Source organism: Coccinella septempunctata, chromosome 2 (assembly GCF_907165205.1).
Source record: "Coccinella septempunctata chromosome 2, icCocSept1.1, whole genome shotgun sequence".
Classification (NCBI taxonomy): Eukaryota; Metazoa; Arthropoda; class Insecta; order Coleoptera; family Coccinellidae; genus Coccinella; species Coccinella septempunctata.
Window position 1 is genome coordinate 21,724,744 of NC_058190.1, and position 14,159 is coordinate 21,738,902.

General features: G+C 36.2%; 1 non-coding gene across 1 annotated transcript; it reads right to left on the minus strand.

The window, feature by feature from the left end:
* Positions 1–5,440: 5,440 nt before the first annotated feature.
* Positions 5,441–5,511, minus strand: Trnag-gcc. Its single transcript has one exon. It is a non-coding gene; the product is annotated as a tRNA-Gly (tRNA).
* Between the last annotated feature and the right edge of the window lie 8,648 nt (positions 5,512–14,159).

A 14,159-nucleotide genomic window follows, 5' to 3' on the forward strand; every position in this document is an offset into this window, starting at 1 on the left:
CTAATGTTGACGGAGTGAACACCAGATCTAGGAACCAAATGATTCATGATCCTATTTTCTATGGGACTCTTCATAGGTTTGAACACAAAACATCCCATGTGCAGCTTCACCCTGCTTTCCATCCTCAGCCAACCCAAATCCTTGATCCTACTAGACACATGATCAAACTTACGAAGACCAAAAACAAATCTGCAACACCAATTCTGCACAAGCTGAATTCTTCTTTTATGAAAAACATCCAAACAAGGGCCATAAATTATGTCGCAATAGTTGAAAGTTGACAAAACTAATACCTCTGATAAATTTTTTCTCATCTGAAAAGTCAAATACTTACGTGCAGAATAGAGAATTCTAAGCTTATAGAACGCCGACCTAACTAAAGTGGTAACATGGTTCCGAAATCTCAAGTCTTCATCAAATAAGACTCCCAGATTCCTGGCGCTATTACTTATATCCAACTTATCCCCGTTCAGACTGAGATCCAAACTGGCTCTGATTTTATCCCTATCCTTCCTTTTACAATAAACAATGCATTTGGTCTTCGCAGAGTTAATGGAAAGATTATGGGATTTACACATTTGTAGAATCGTTTCAAGGTCCTGGTTGACTCTAGCCGAAGCCAAATTCAATTCACTCCCCCTAAACCGGAACATCAACTGAACATCGTCCGCAAATGCCTCAGCAATGCAGTGGTCTAAGCAAGAGAAAAGATCAGCCACATAAATAATAAACAACAATGGCCCCAATATGGAACCCTGCGGAACGCCTGCCCGGATTGATTTCGGTGTCGCGTACCTGTCGTCCACCAGCACCCTTAAACTTCGGAATGTTAGGAAAGATCTTATCATAGAAACAGCTGAGGCAGAGAAACCAAAATATTTTAGCTTGGCATACAGAAGGGAATGATTAATCGTGTCGAATGCCTTCGAAAAATCAAGCAAAATATGAAGTACAGAATAACCCCGATCAAGATCATGGAATATCTTATCTGTGACCGATGCCAGAGTAGTAGCAGTACTGTGATTCTTGCGAAAGCCAGACTGGTACGATGCTAGCAAATTGAAGTCATTGACGTACTCCGAAATCTGATCAGACAAAACCTTCTCCAACACCTTAGACAAAAGTGGCAGAATACTGATGATCCTCAAATCCGAAAAAGAAGTAGGCTCCACTGTTTTCGGAAGCGGTATACCAATAGCGCACTTCCACTGCACAGGAAACATACCGGCCACTATGCAGCTATTGACCAGATGCTGAACATACGACTCTATTACTGGAAACGCATGAACGAGCATATCCAGCGTTACATCATTGTCGCCCACGGCTTTAGTTCGAATTCCAGTCATGATGGTCCTTATCTGTTCCAACGAAGCAATTTTGAAATGGAATGATGGCTCAGTTCTATAACTATTGTTGTTATAATAATAAATCTTATCAGTACACGCATCATCACCTGCAACACCATTGAATGCTATGATTACATAGTACGTACATAGTATCCCACAGCCGCAGCTTTGTGTTCTTGATGATATTTTTTGTAGTTTCCAGGTTTCATTATACTTTCTAGAGCTGCATAAATGGTGAATGGAACCTTTTCTTTGTTTTTAAAGTGTTTGAATTTCAGTACATTACATATATAACAAGTTAAAGTGCCTCTCCTTCATGTTCTTGGTTAAGTAGAGGTGGGTAATATGATGAAATTGTTCTCTTTCTTCAGTGTGTAAAGATTGATAGAGATGTTATTAGTTTCTCAAAATTCGGAATTTGCTTAGATGTAATTGGAATTTGTATTCCTTCTGTTGGAGTTATCGTGTTATAGGTCAATTTGGAAATTCATCCAATACACACGTATATTAAGTGATAACATATTAAACTCTTAAACTTCTTTATTAGCTCTAAGCTAGCACCTTTAAACTTCCAAAACCTCTTAAGTGTATTAGTAGAACTCTAAAGCCGGGTCCAGACTATGTATTATAACAAAACATTTTATTAACAAAGTTATACAACTAATGTGTTATAAAACTTTGTTAAATAACTTGTTATTAAATAGCAGAGACATCCAGACTATGCAACAAAATAAAACTAAACAAAAGTGCTCATCTGGAAGCAGTGGCATCTGTAGTATTGAAAATGTCCTCAAACGTAGAGGATGTCATTTTGGCAGCAGCAGCTTGCGTGATTTTCTGTAGACGAGTGAAATCTCATCGTTGAGAGCTAGAGGAACATTATAGTGGAACAACTCTTTTGAAGGATCTAAATGGATGACATAGACCCATTGACAGGGGGCATTAAATGTGATGGAAGTTTCCTAAGGATGACAATTTCTGATTTCGAATACCTAATAAATCAAATCGGCCATAAAATAGGCAAAAAAGACACGAAATTTCGAGATGCAATACCAGTAAAAGAAAGATTGGCGCTGCAGTAAATGTTTAATAACACAAGTGTGGACAAGTTGCGGCGTGTTTTATAACAAAGTTATATTACTTTCTTTGATCTTTACCGACACCCAACGGATAACATAAAATTTGCTATATAGCAAGAAAAATGTTGTATAACATAGTGTTATATAACTTTTTCAATTGAATTTCTCTAACAAGTTATATAACTTTGCTATATAACCTGTTTTGTTACATAGTCTGGACCCGGCTTTACTCTAGCGAATACTACGGCAGAATAGACCGAGCTTCACGAATTTCGTCAGCTGATCGCTTTCATCCATATAACCGATTTTAGTCATTTATCTGGAGTTTTACTTCCAGCAATATGACATCTAAATCCTTCATGACCATGTAAACATAAAGGGTGTATTGTTGGTTGTAGTCCATCGGTTTTCAGGAGGAGCTTACTTCTAACACTCCTCTGCCTGAATTGGACCATCCGCTCTACATCTTAAGATTCATCTGAAAAACAAACGAATTAATCATCTAAAACATCTTAGAAGAGCAATTTGCCTTTGAGGCATTTGTGTGGATATAAAGGCAAAGGTTTACTCATAATAATCTGCTACATTCTCTTTAGTAGCAATCCATTTTACTACAACCTTTTTCTCTTCAACAAATTGCTTAATGAAGTCACTATGGGTATCAGCCATGTGTCTTCCAGTTTTTCTAATTTCGCTCTATATAGTATCAAAGAGTACCTGGTTACTCTTTGATAGTATATTAAAGTATATTTACTATCTTGATTCTTGAATAACATCTAATTTATCTTCAAACATCTTAAGTTTATGACTGCCATCCTTCTTAGTGCAATCTTTGGTGGATTTATTTATCACACCAGATTATTACCGGAAATAAAGTTTTTCCTATAACAAACCTATTTTTATTCGTACTGAAAATTGATATGACAATGATGTCTGAGTCAACTGTGATTGGCGACACCAAGGGCGGCTCGTCAGAGGAGGCAAGGGAGGCTAAGCCTCCTCATAAAGCTTAGAGTTAAAATACATTCACTTCGGGCATGTCCTCATTTTCAGAAAGTAATTTCTATATGAATTTTCCGAACACCTGAACTAGATATTCAGATAAAGATTAGTTCATTTTTCGGTCCTCCGCTCATAAAAATCCAGCATAACAATCATACAATCCACCGGCTGCGTACGCGTCCGCCGCGTCGAATGTGAATATTTCCTAGTACTGCCTATTCGGACGGAGGCTGTTGGGCCTGCTGCTTCCGTTGATAGTGTAACTCACGCATACGTTCTCTGGACTCACATACTAGCCGAACAAGAATTCAGCTGACTTACTGTACCATATTCGCCCGTAAAATGTACCAGAGGAGGCACAGCTCCCCTGTTCTCCATTGATTCTGTCGTGCCGTCTTCGACTGCCGTATTCGCTTGATCTCCGACGGTAGGGGCGTTGTCCGGCGGTAGTTGTTATGATTTCAATTTTCAATTTGAATGTAACGACTTCGTGGAGAACTGGAACTTCGGGAAATTTGTGATATATTCTTGTTAAGATAGGTTGTTTTGTTAGGGCGTTAGGGGTAAGTACTGATACGGATCAAAAAATAAAATGGAATTGAATATTGAGAATTAACTGTACACGTTGTTAAACCTTTACAAGACCTCCACAAAATTTAATTACACTAAAGTCTACCGAAAATCGTCAGAATAGAAGTTTCAGTGTTGTTTGGTACGATAAATGTGATTGGTTTACTGGATCGATCAAACGAGAAAAATTATTTTGCTGGCCATATTTACTATTTTCTCATCAAACAGAATATACTTCATGGTTCAAAACGGGGTTTTTAGATTTGAAAAATTTACCGCGATCTATCGAAAGGCATAACAAGTCAAAGGAGCATATAGCATCCTCTTGCATTCAAAATTAATCTTAGAACTGACAACTTTTCATTATGTTGAAGAAGTATACTTTATTGACTGATAAGAGTTTGTTCCAACACTCCTCGAAAACTATTAGCCTCCTCAGCTCTCATGACCACGAGCCGCCACTGGGCGACACTAAGCAATTATCTCACTCCAGTCTTTGGAATGTTTATTTTCCATTCTATGAACCTTTGTACTCCGTTTCGGATATACAGGAGGTTATCTGAAATTTCTTGAATTTTCGTTTCGCTAAAAATACTAGGTCTTACTCTTAGAACATAGATATGTATATGGAATGGAAAATAAACATTCCAAAGACTGGAGTGAGATAATTGCTTAGTGTCGCCAATCACAATTGAGACAGTTGACTCGGACATTATTGTCACATAAATTGTCAGTACGAATAGAAGGGAAGTATGTAAATTTTTCGAAATAACGCCACTGTGTCGCGCTAGACAGAAAAACATTGAATGTCTGTACTACCTTTGAGTATTCAACAATGGGTTAATACTCAAGGGTACTACAAAACATTCATTTTTAGCACTGGAATGTCCATTCCATGTATCTATGTTCTAAGGTCTTACTAGTCGGTAAATACTTATTTGTATGCAGTGCTATGTGCCTACGCACATAGTGAAAGAGGCAAGGGAGGGAGAAGAGCGGATCTTGAGAATTAGAAAAATGATAGATTTGTCCTATACATAGACATAGAGACATGGACTGAGCAATGACAGCATGAAATTGGCTTTTTGATAGAAAGAGAGAAATGATCATCGGGCATTTACCTGTCTCTTTTTTGTTCACATAGAGGTGAGTGTAGATCAATCAAAATTCTAGAAAAAGACAACTGCATGCCCGACGTGCGTTTCTCTCTTTCTCTTTTTTTGACCGTATTTCATGCAATTCTCTGGAGAATTCTCTACAAAATTCTCCCAAGAAAACGGCAGAGATTATTTTGTACGCAACTCAACAGAGAATTCACGGCGCATGAATTCTCGAGTAAATTTTCTAGAGAATTCTCGGCTGTTGCAAACGGGCTTAAGTCTATTATATGGTCCTATAGAGGTTAGAGACTACCCTCCTGTCAAGTTTGATGAAAAAAACAGATGCATCGGCCGGGAATCGAACCCGGGCCGCCCGCGTGGCAGGCGAGCATTCTACCACTGAACCACCGATGCTTGATAGTAGATAACGCGATATAAATTTATCTGAACAAAAATTGAATAGCGTAGTCAAATTACGAATGATGCTTAACATAATATGCTTTTCTGCTATTGAAAATATATGAAATTCATACAAAAAATGCATTGTTCGATCGGGTGATACTAATTTCGTAAGCACCGAGTAGGAGAGTATAAATGAACTGATTTTGGGAAATCTCTATCTCTTCGAAAACCGCTGCACCTCTATGTACGCAAAAAATGCCAAACGAAAGAAGAATAACCGGAGCATGAGCACCTTCATCTCTCGACTCGGGAAACAGATCGGAAATAAGACGGAAAAGCTTTAGAAATTCCAGATTTTGCAACGCGAAAAATAATAAGGAAGGAAGAAAATTCAAGATATTAGTTCATCCATATGTTCAGGTGAAGTGCTAAGCATTATAAACGGTCTTTTATCTACCCACTTGAAAACACGGACACCATTGGCGTTTTCGATCGCATGAACTTGACCTATTTTCAGTATTTTATGGCAAACATCATTTCCTTTTCTATAAGATCTCAAAGTCCCATAAGGTATGTTTTGTTATGCAAAAGTTATTCCACCACTTTTACGCTGGTATAAAAATTATAGGTGAATAAAGCTCGACCTTCGTTCATTATACCACACATCTACTTTACTGTGACATCAAAGGTATTCCCATGTTAACTTATCTCTTCGTTTTTACTACAGTATATTTCGAAATTATAAGTATACGCGTCGGTTGAACACAGCTTATATATCTTTATTCCATATTTGTGCGACTGGGCAGGCAGGTATACTGTCCGAAAACTAGTTGCCCTCTCCACAGGACTATAGTTAAATTTCGTCCATGTCAATGACCACTATTTTTTCAGGTTTAATAGTATCCATATTATTGAAGACAAGGAATACGATAGTGTTAGATTTAGTATCCTGAAAGTTTTTCCGGATGTGATCAACGAATTCATTTTCTAGCCTTGAAAAAGGAACGAGTGGTTCCGAAACGTTGGCAAAATCATAATCGATCTGTTTAAATTCTGCCCAACTCCCTGCGAATAATACTTAATTATTTAAACATGGACGTGAACAGTGAGAGGTTATGTTCAGTTTCCTAAATAAAAACAAGATTGCTGTCTTTTGAAATACAACATTTGAAGGGGCTGAATTGTGAAGTAAAATCGAGTAATGAAATTGGTGAACACTGCGATGGGAGAGAAGAAATGTACGCAGATATCTTCTTTTGAGTAGCCACGTATGAAGAAGCTTAGATTGTTGAACGCTTGATGTCGCATCGATTTATTAACTACTTCGACGCCTCCGCTGGCTTTCAATAAAAGGTCGTCTGATTCATTCAGTCGGCATCACAATGGGCACATATCACTTTATTAGTTTTTCCCTTAATGGGACAGTGTCTCGTTAGATGTTTTGCCGCGCACTTAACACATCGTGGTTGCAAGTTGCAATTGCTCGATCCGTTGCCGAACCTCTGGCATCTATAGGACTGAGCTACATTAGATTTTTTGGCATATCTTTGCCATTCTAATTTAATATGATCTAGCTCTGCAGTTTTCTTTAGATCCTTTAAGTTGATGTTGTTTGGTACAGACACTAAAAATGAATGTTAATTGCCGTTTTTACTTTTCATCTTCAGACAATTGATGTTTTCAGGTTTAATTTTGTGCTCAAGTGATAATTGATTGTTAATCTCTTCTTCTGATATAAAGCAGTCTTCTTTCGGGCAATATGTAAAAAATTGAATGTTCTCATTCCTTAGTGCTGCTAATAATTTGTGGTGGTCACTTTGTTTGGTGATTGTAATTTATGTTTCGTCCTTATAATATTTGATTGAGAATTTCTCGTTCGTCACTTGTTTCACCATTTGATGAAACTTTTTGTATTGCCCGATTTTCGATGTTACCGAGATAGGTGGGCATCTTTTTACTGGTTTCGCTTGGGTTGACGGTAGTTCCAATGGGTTGTTGTGATCCATTTCCATGGATTCTACATCCTTGAGAATACCAATTTATTAGTCAATTCGGTTGGTTTCGGTTCTGTTGGGGTTGGTCTACGGCACGTCTTCTTGGGAGATATAAATTCTAGATCACTGCTCCATAGATGCTGATCCATCTTTTTAAATTTATCGATGGACTTGGTAAGCGAAACACCTTTGCACTTGATTGACGTTTTAACTGATTTGTGTTTTGGCTTAATGGTGCGATTCTTAAGAGACTATCAGTTAACTCAAAGTACGATTTCGGAGTATTCACACGGACGTGTTCACGATGACTGATGATCATTTTCTTTTTAAACTTCTAGACTAGGTGAAACATTAGTTAGGCACTAGTATCCAAGTTAAGCCATTTGTCAACATTGTATATATCCCCTTGTATATATAGCTCTGTAATATAGCTTAAAAACTTTAAATTGAAACAACTGCAAAGTTAAAAAAAAGTTCGGTTTTCTTCTTCAGTCGGCGTCGTTTGGTTGAGTTATGCGATACTGACGAGCTCACCATTGATGTCGGCACGTTCTTCATTGCATACTGAAAGTGTAGAAGTCCGATTTATTTTGTTATCTTTCATGACAGTTTTGTGTAAAACTATTTTCATAGAAAAAATCCTTGTAAATATATATGAAACAAAGAAGTAGAGCAGAAAACGAGAAAAAAAAGTAAATAATACAACCTTCATCAAATTGATTCGAAGATGTGAAAGAAAAAATAATTAACCATAGGTACAGAACTACATAACTTGTTTCGCAATTGCACATCTCTGCGTCAAAAATCTTCTGCTGAATATGTGAATGATCACTCTCGTCGTTGGAAATCCCTTCAGTCCTGAAATCTTCAAGTGATGATTCTTCAGTTGTACAAGGAACGCTACAGGATCCGCACGTTGGGGAATCATCTCCAATAGATATATCATGATACATTTGAGGTATCCACAACACTACAAAATGTCTAGATAAAACATACTGTTTGAATTTTGAAAAGTTGATTCATTGCCTTTTCTCTAAATCAAAATTCGACAGCAGCTTTTGGAACTACTGTAAATCAGATCTTTTTGATTACTTCAAAATAAAAACGTATTTTTTGGTTACCAAATTCATGAAGTGACTATGAAGTTGTGAATTGCATGAGAAATAAACGATTTCTTACCAGACCACATTTATGATGTTTACGAAAAACGAGACGAAAAACTTTATATAGTTCTAATGAAGATGAAGGCTATGTCGGATCGAAAATCAAAGTTGATATTAGTAGTCGGCAGAAAGCAAAGCGGCAGAAGTGATAATATTTAGAACACTCGTACTTTCCGTTATCACAGATCGTCTAATTCTTCGTAGATACTCATTTAACACATATACAAATTGAGAGGAGTATGTTGTGAAAATTATACCAAAGTATAATATGCTGACGGTGCTTATTTGGGTCAGAAAGATCAAAAATAGGTAGGTATATATTGAACGATGACATTCGAAGGTAAGATCCAAAATACCGAATTCGGATCTGCAAAACTTGACCATCGACTATCAATGTCAAGCAATCACCGCCTGATTGAAATGCGAATGCAGATCGAATAAAATGGAAGAATGCTTGTACTTCCTCGTGATATTAAATGTTGAGGTTAGTCTACACAGCAGAACCTTAAGGTTATTTCCGGAAATTTATTCGTTATCTTCTCGTGGAATTAATGTCAAGACCGGACGTATGTAGAAAGGAACGAAAATGAAAAACGATGACTAGCATGCTCAAACGTTTCGTTATTATATATAGGTATATGTACAGGGTGTTCTACAAGCTCTATGACAAACTTTGACAGAAGGTAGCTGTGCTTCTTTTGAACATTTTTTTTTCCTATGAAAGTAGGTCCGATTCGTTTTCGTTTCGCATTTGAAATTTTTTTTTCATGTTTTGATTAAATAGGCGGACAGAAAATATCGGTTTTTTAATTATTCATTTGAAACTTTTTCCACTAAGGATGGTATCAACAGTAACCATAATGAACATGTATGGGCACTTCAGAATCCATATAGCATTAGACAAAGACCCTTTCACCAACGTTTCAGTGTAAATGTTTGGGGTGGGATTTTTAAAAATGATTTGATGTCAGTACATGTTTTAAATGATCCTTCGAATGCAGATTTGTATAAAATTTTTTTGGAGGACAACCTTTTTGACTTCATTGATAACTTAGAGCTAAACATTGTTTGAAATATGTGGTATCAGCACGATGGTGCACTACCAAATAGAGGGAGGCAAGTAGCCAATTGACTGAATAAATGGATAGGTCAAGGAGGACCAATATTTGGCCACTTCGTTCGCCTGATCTAAATCCCTTAGATTTTTATTTATGGGGACATAAGAAGCAGCTTGTTTATCATGTTGAAATCCGATCTCATCAACAATTACTTGATAGAATTCAAGATCCACCGAACCAAATACGAAACGACCCAAATCTGATCCGCCGAGTAACGGCATCTTTAGTTCGTCAATGTGAAGCTTGCATTCAAATGCTCGTATCTTCTAAACAAAAATGTATAGGACATATGTTCATAGAAGAAAAATTGTTCAGAATAAGTACAGCTACCATCTGTCAAAGTTTGTCATAGAGCTTGTAGAACACCCTATATATGGGGCATATGAATCATTTACCACTGAAAACACCTTGATATACTTGATGTCAGTCTCATTCAAACGAAAATGTGATTGTCGGGATGGCGGATTTAACTCTTCTCCATAATGAATTTATTCTTTACTTATACTAATGTTATAAATGGTTCGTCGAAGAACTCGATTGATATTTTCTCAGATTTTTTTCTTTTTAAAACACTTGAACGTCTAATCCGCTCCATAATCATGATAATCCTGTACAGTGCATCCCATTTTGGGTGAGACAGCCAGGATACTCGCTTGTTGTTAAAGGTAGAGCCTTGCGGTTTTCAAGTTCCTGTCCTACTTTCTTGTGAAACTTTAGATGGCCTTATCAGATATTGCATAACTGTTTCCGTTCATGAGATACAGGGCGATTTCGGAAATTGATAATTTTCGGAACTCTCCTTTATCTCCGAAGTTATTAGAAATAATGCTGAGCTAAAAACTATGTCTTGTACAGAATTCTGCGTAGAATCCAGTGGCGTACTCAATATTTGTTTTCGAGGTATAATTTTGAAGATACGACACAAACCAATATTTTTTTGGAACACCCTGTATTTTATTACTTCGTTGAATTCGCTATTTTTTTCGTTTCGAAATGATGTAGATACTATATAGTTAGGATGTTCATAAATGCTAAAAAACACTAAAACATCATATGATGATGATTTTTTGTAAGTGGGCCATGCATTTCCCATATAAAAAAAAATAAATTGGATAATTTTCATTTGTGATTTTCATTTATGGGAGAGTGAGCGAACAATGATAATACACTCATCACTAACATGAAAAACAAAACGTAGGTACCTACCTAATAGCAACAAATAAATAATACTAAAAATCATATACAAATTAGATACAAAAGAAATAAAATATTCATCATTGATACGAATTTTCTCCATTGCATAATATCTTACTAATTGAACTGTTCAGATTGCTGTCCATTTTCCCTAATACAAAATTGACAAAACTATTCAATACGCCTGAGTGCATCTAATATTATAAAAGGGTGGTTTTGTAAATCCTGGAAAGCTCCTCTGTTGATGCACGAAGTTCTTCGGGACAGTTGTGTCTGAAAAACAATAATAATTCATAGCGATGACACCAGATCAGATTTGTTTTTTTCTCCCCACCTACTTGATAAAACAATGCTCCCAAATACATAGTAGCCATAATAACAACAAGGATGTTTGTATCATCCATGACTGAATACTTTTAATACTCAGAAAGTCAGAAGCAATAATCATCTTATTGAAACTTGGGAATTCATGGTCCACTAACATCATCATTATGTGATGTTTTATTGTTTTTTAGCATATCTGGATATCCTACCTATACAGGGTGTTTCATCATAAACTGGACAAACTCATATGACGTGTAGAGAACATCGGGAGAATTATTTTTTTCTTATGAAATATTTCCCGTTTTCGAAGCATAAGGGAGATACACGGTGTTTAATGTCATTTTCGAGCGTTATTATATTGAGTGTGGTCGATTATGTATAAGACTGGAAGTAATGGTTTCTTGTCATATCGTAGTATTTTTGGATGCTTCAGTCAGAAATGGTGTAGAGCACCGAAAAAAAAATTAAAAAATGGCGGAAAACCTGCAATGTTCGTGATTTTTTTTTTCGGTTGCCAAATTGATTTTCATTTCCTAAATTAACACAATTTTTAAAGGATATCTGTGAAAAAATTTTTTCAGAAATCGAACACAACTTTTTTTTTACATGTCTACAGCGAAAAAAAAATTTCACTCGAAATTGATGAAATTTTTCACGATTGTACTTACTTTCATACCTACCACGAATATCAAAACAGAATCGAAAAATATCAAACGGTTTCGTTTTTACAGCCATTCAAATGTCCCGTTCGAATATCTGAAATAATAAAAAAACATGACACAGCTTGTGTTCTTAGGCCCATAATTTTTGAATTTGTATGTCGAAACATTTCAGATTGCAAAATGAATTTAAAAAAAATCAGTGAAACTTCATTGAGAGTCGAACTCCCTGCTCTGAGTTAAGTACCTATTAAAATAAATGTGGAATCTGAATTGAGACTGTTCAAAGGTTTTGAATTTTCGTTGCCAAGCAATGGCAGCTCATAGAATTTGACAGAGTATTTGAATTTAACTGAATATAATATTGCAACTATCTTGAAACCAATTTATGCAGTTTGAGTAGAAATTGGCGGTTAATACTTCCCAGATATTAATGGCATGGCATTATTGCGGAAATTTCTACGAATAATTCCACAATTTCACAAACGCAACAAAAAAAACCTATTAGTATAAAATTTATTCATAATTCGTTCTCAAAAATATTGCCATTTTTCAGGATACACTTTCTCGCCCTTTTCGCCACACTATCCACCGCTGAACGAACCATTTCCGGGTTTCGGCGAATCTCTTCGGCGGCTGATTCGATTCTTTGAATCAGTTCTTCTCTCGAAGTCACTGGAGCTCGCTTATCATAAACAAGACTCTTCATATGACCCCAGAAATAAAAATCCATAGGTGTAAGATCTGGAGAACGAGGAGGCCATGCGACAGGTCCCAATCGGCCGATCCATCGGCGAGGGTATTGAGAGTCTAAAAATTCTCGTACACTCCTCACTGTGTGGGCAGGGCAACCATCATGCTGGTACCATATTCCTTGAAAGTGACTCAAAGGAATATCTTCCAATAGATCGGGCGGAGTTTCCCTCAAAAATTGATTATAGCCATTTCCAGTCAATGTTTCAGGAAGAATGTGCGGTCCTATAATGAATCCATCCTTCATTCCCGCCCAAACATTGACAGAAAATCTCTTCTGGCTATTTTTTGCTACTGTTGCATGTGGATTTTCTCTTTGCCATATTATATAATATTATTTTTTTTGTTGAAGAAACCATCTCTGTGGAATGTTGCTTCATCCGTAAACAGTATGAGACGTAGGAAATTCCTATTCTCACGTGTCCTTCTTAAAATAAATTCACAGAATTCTTTCCTCTTCTCAAAATCACCTTCTTCTAAGGTTTGACATGAATGGAAATGGTACGGATGGTAGCGATTTCTTTTCAAAACTCTCCATACAGTGGATTTACTCTTATTCACACTTGAATGATTTGTTAGAGTTCTCGTTGATACCATCGGATTTTCACTCACTAAATCCAGGATACGTTCTTCGTTATTTCGGATTGTTTCCTTCTTCTTGCGGTGAAGAATACCTTCTTCACGTAATTTACGCACTGTTTCTATGAAAGTTTTAAAATTAGGAACGTTTCGGCTTGGAAATCTGCGAGCGTAAATTTCCCTTGCTTTTCTCCCTGAGGAATTCGCTTCATAATAAGCCTGAACCATATCATTTTTTTCTAAAAGTGAATATTTCATTTTCGTTTGCATACAAATCGTTTCAATATACTCGAATTATTCAGTAAAATTCAAATACCCTGTCAAATTCTATCTGCTACTGTTGCTCGGCAACGAAAATTAATATGTATACTCAGAACCTTAGAACAGACTCATATTTCACATTAATACTTAACTCAGAGTAGGGAGTTCGACTCTCAATGAAGTTTCACTGATTTTTTTAAATTCATTTTGCAATCTGGAATGTTTCGACATACAAATTCAAAAATTATGGGCCTAAGAACACAAGCTGTGTCATGTTTTTTTATTATTTCAGATATTCGAACGGGACATTTGAATGGCTGTAAAAACGAAACCGTTTGATATTTTTCGATTCTGTTTTGATATTCGTGTTAGGTATGAAAGTAAGTACAATCGTGAAAAATTTCATCAATTTCGAGTGAAATGTTTTTTTCGCTGTAGACATGTAAAAAAAAAGTTGTGTTCGATTTCTGAAAAAATTTTTTCACAGATATCCTTTAAAAATTGTGTTAATTTAGGAAATGAAAATCAATTTGGCAACCGAAAAAAACAATCACGAACATTGCAGGTATTCCGCCATTTTGTAATTTTTTTTTCGGTGCTCTACACCATTTCTGA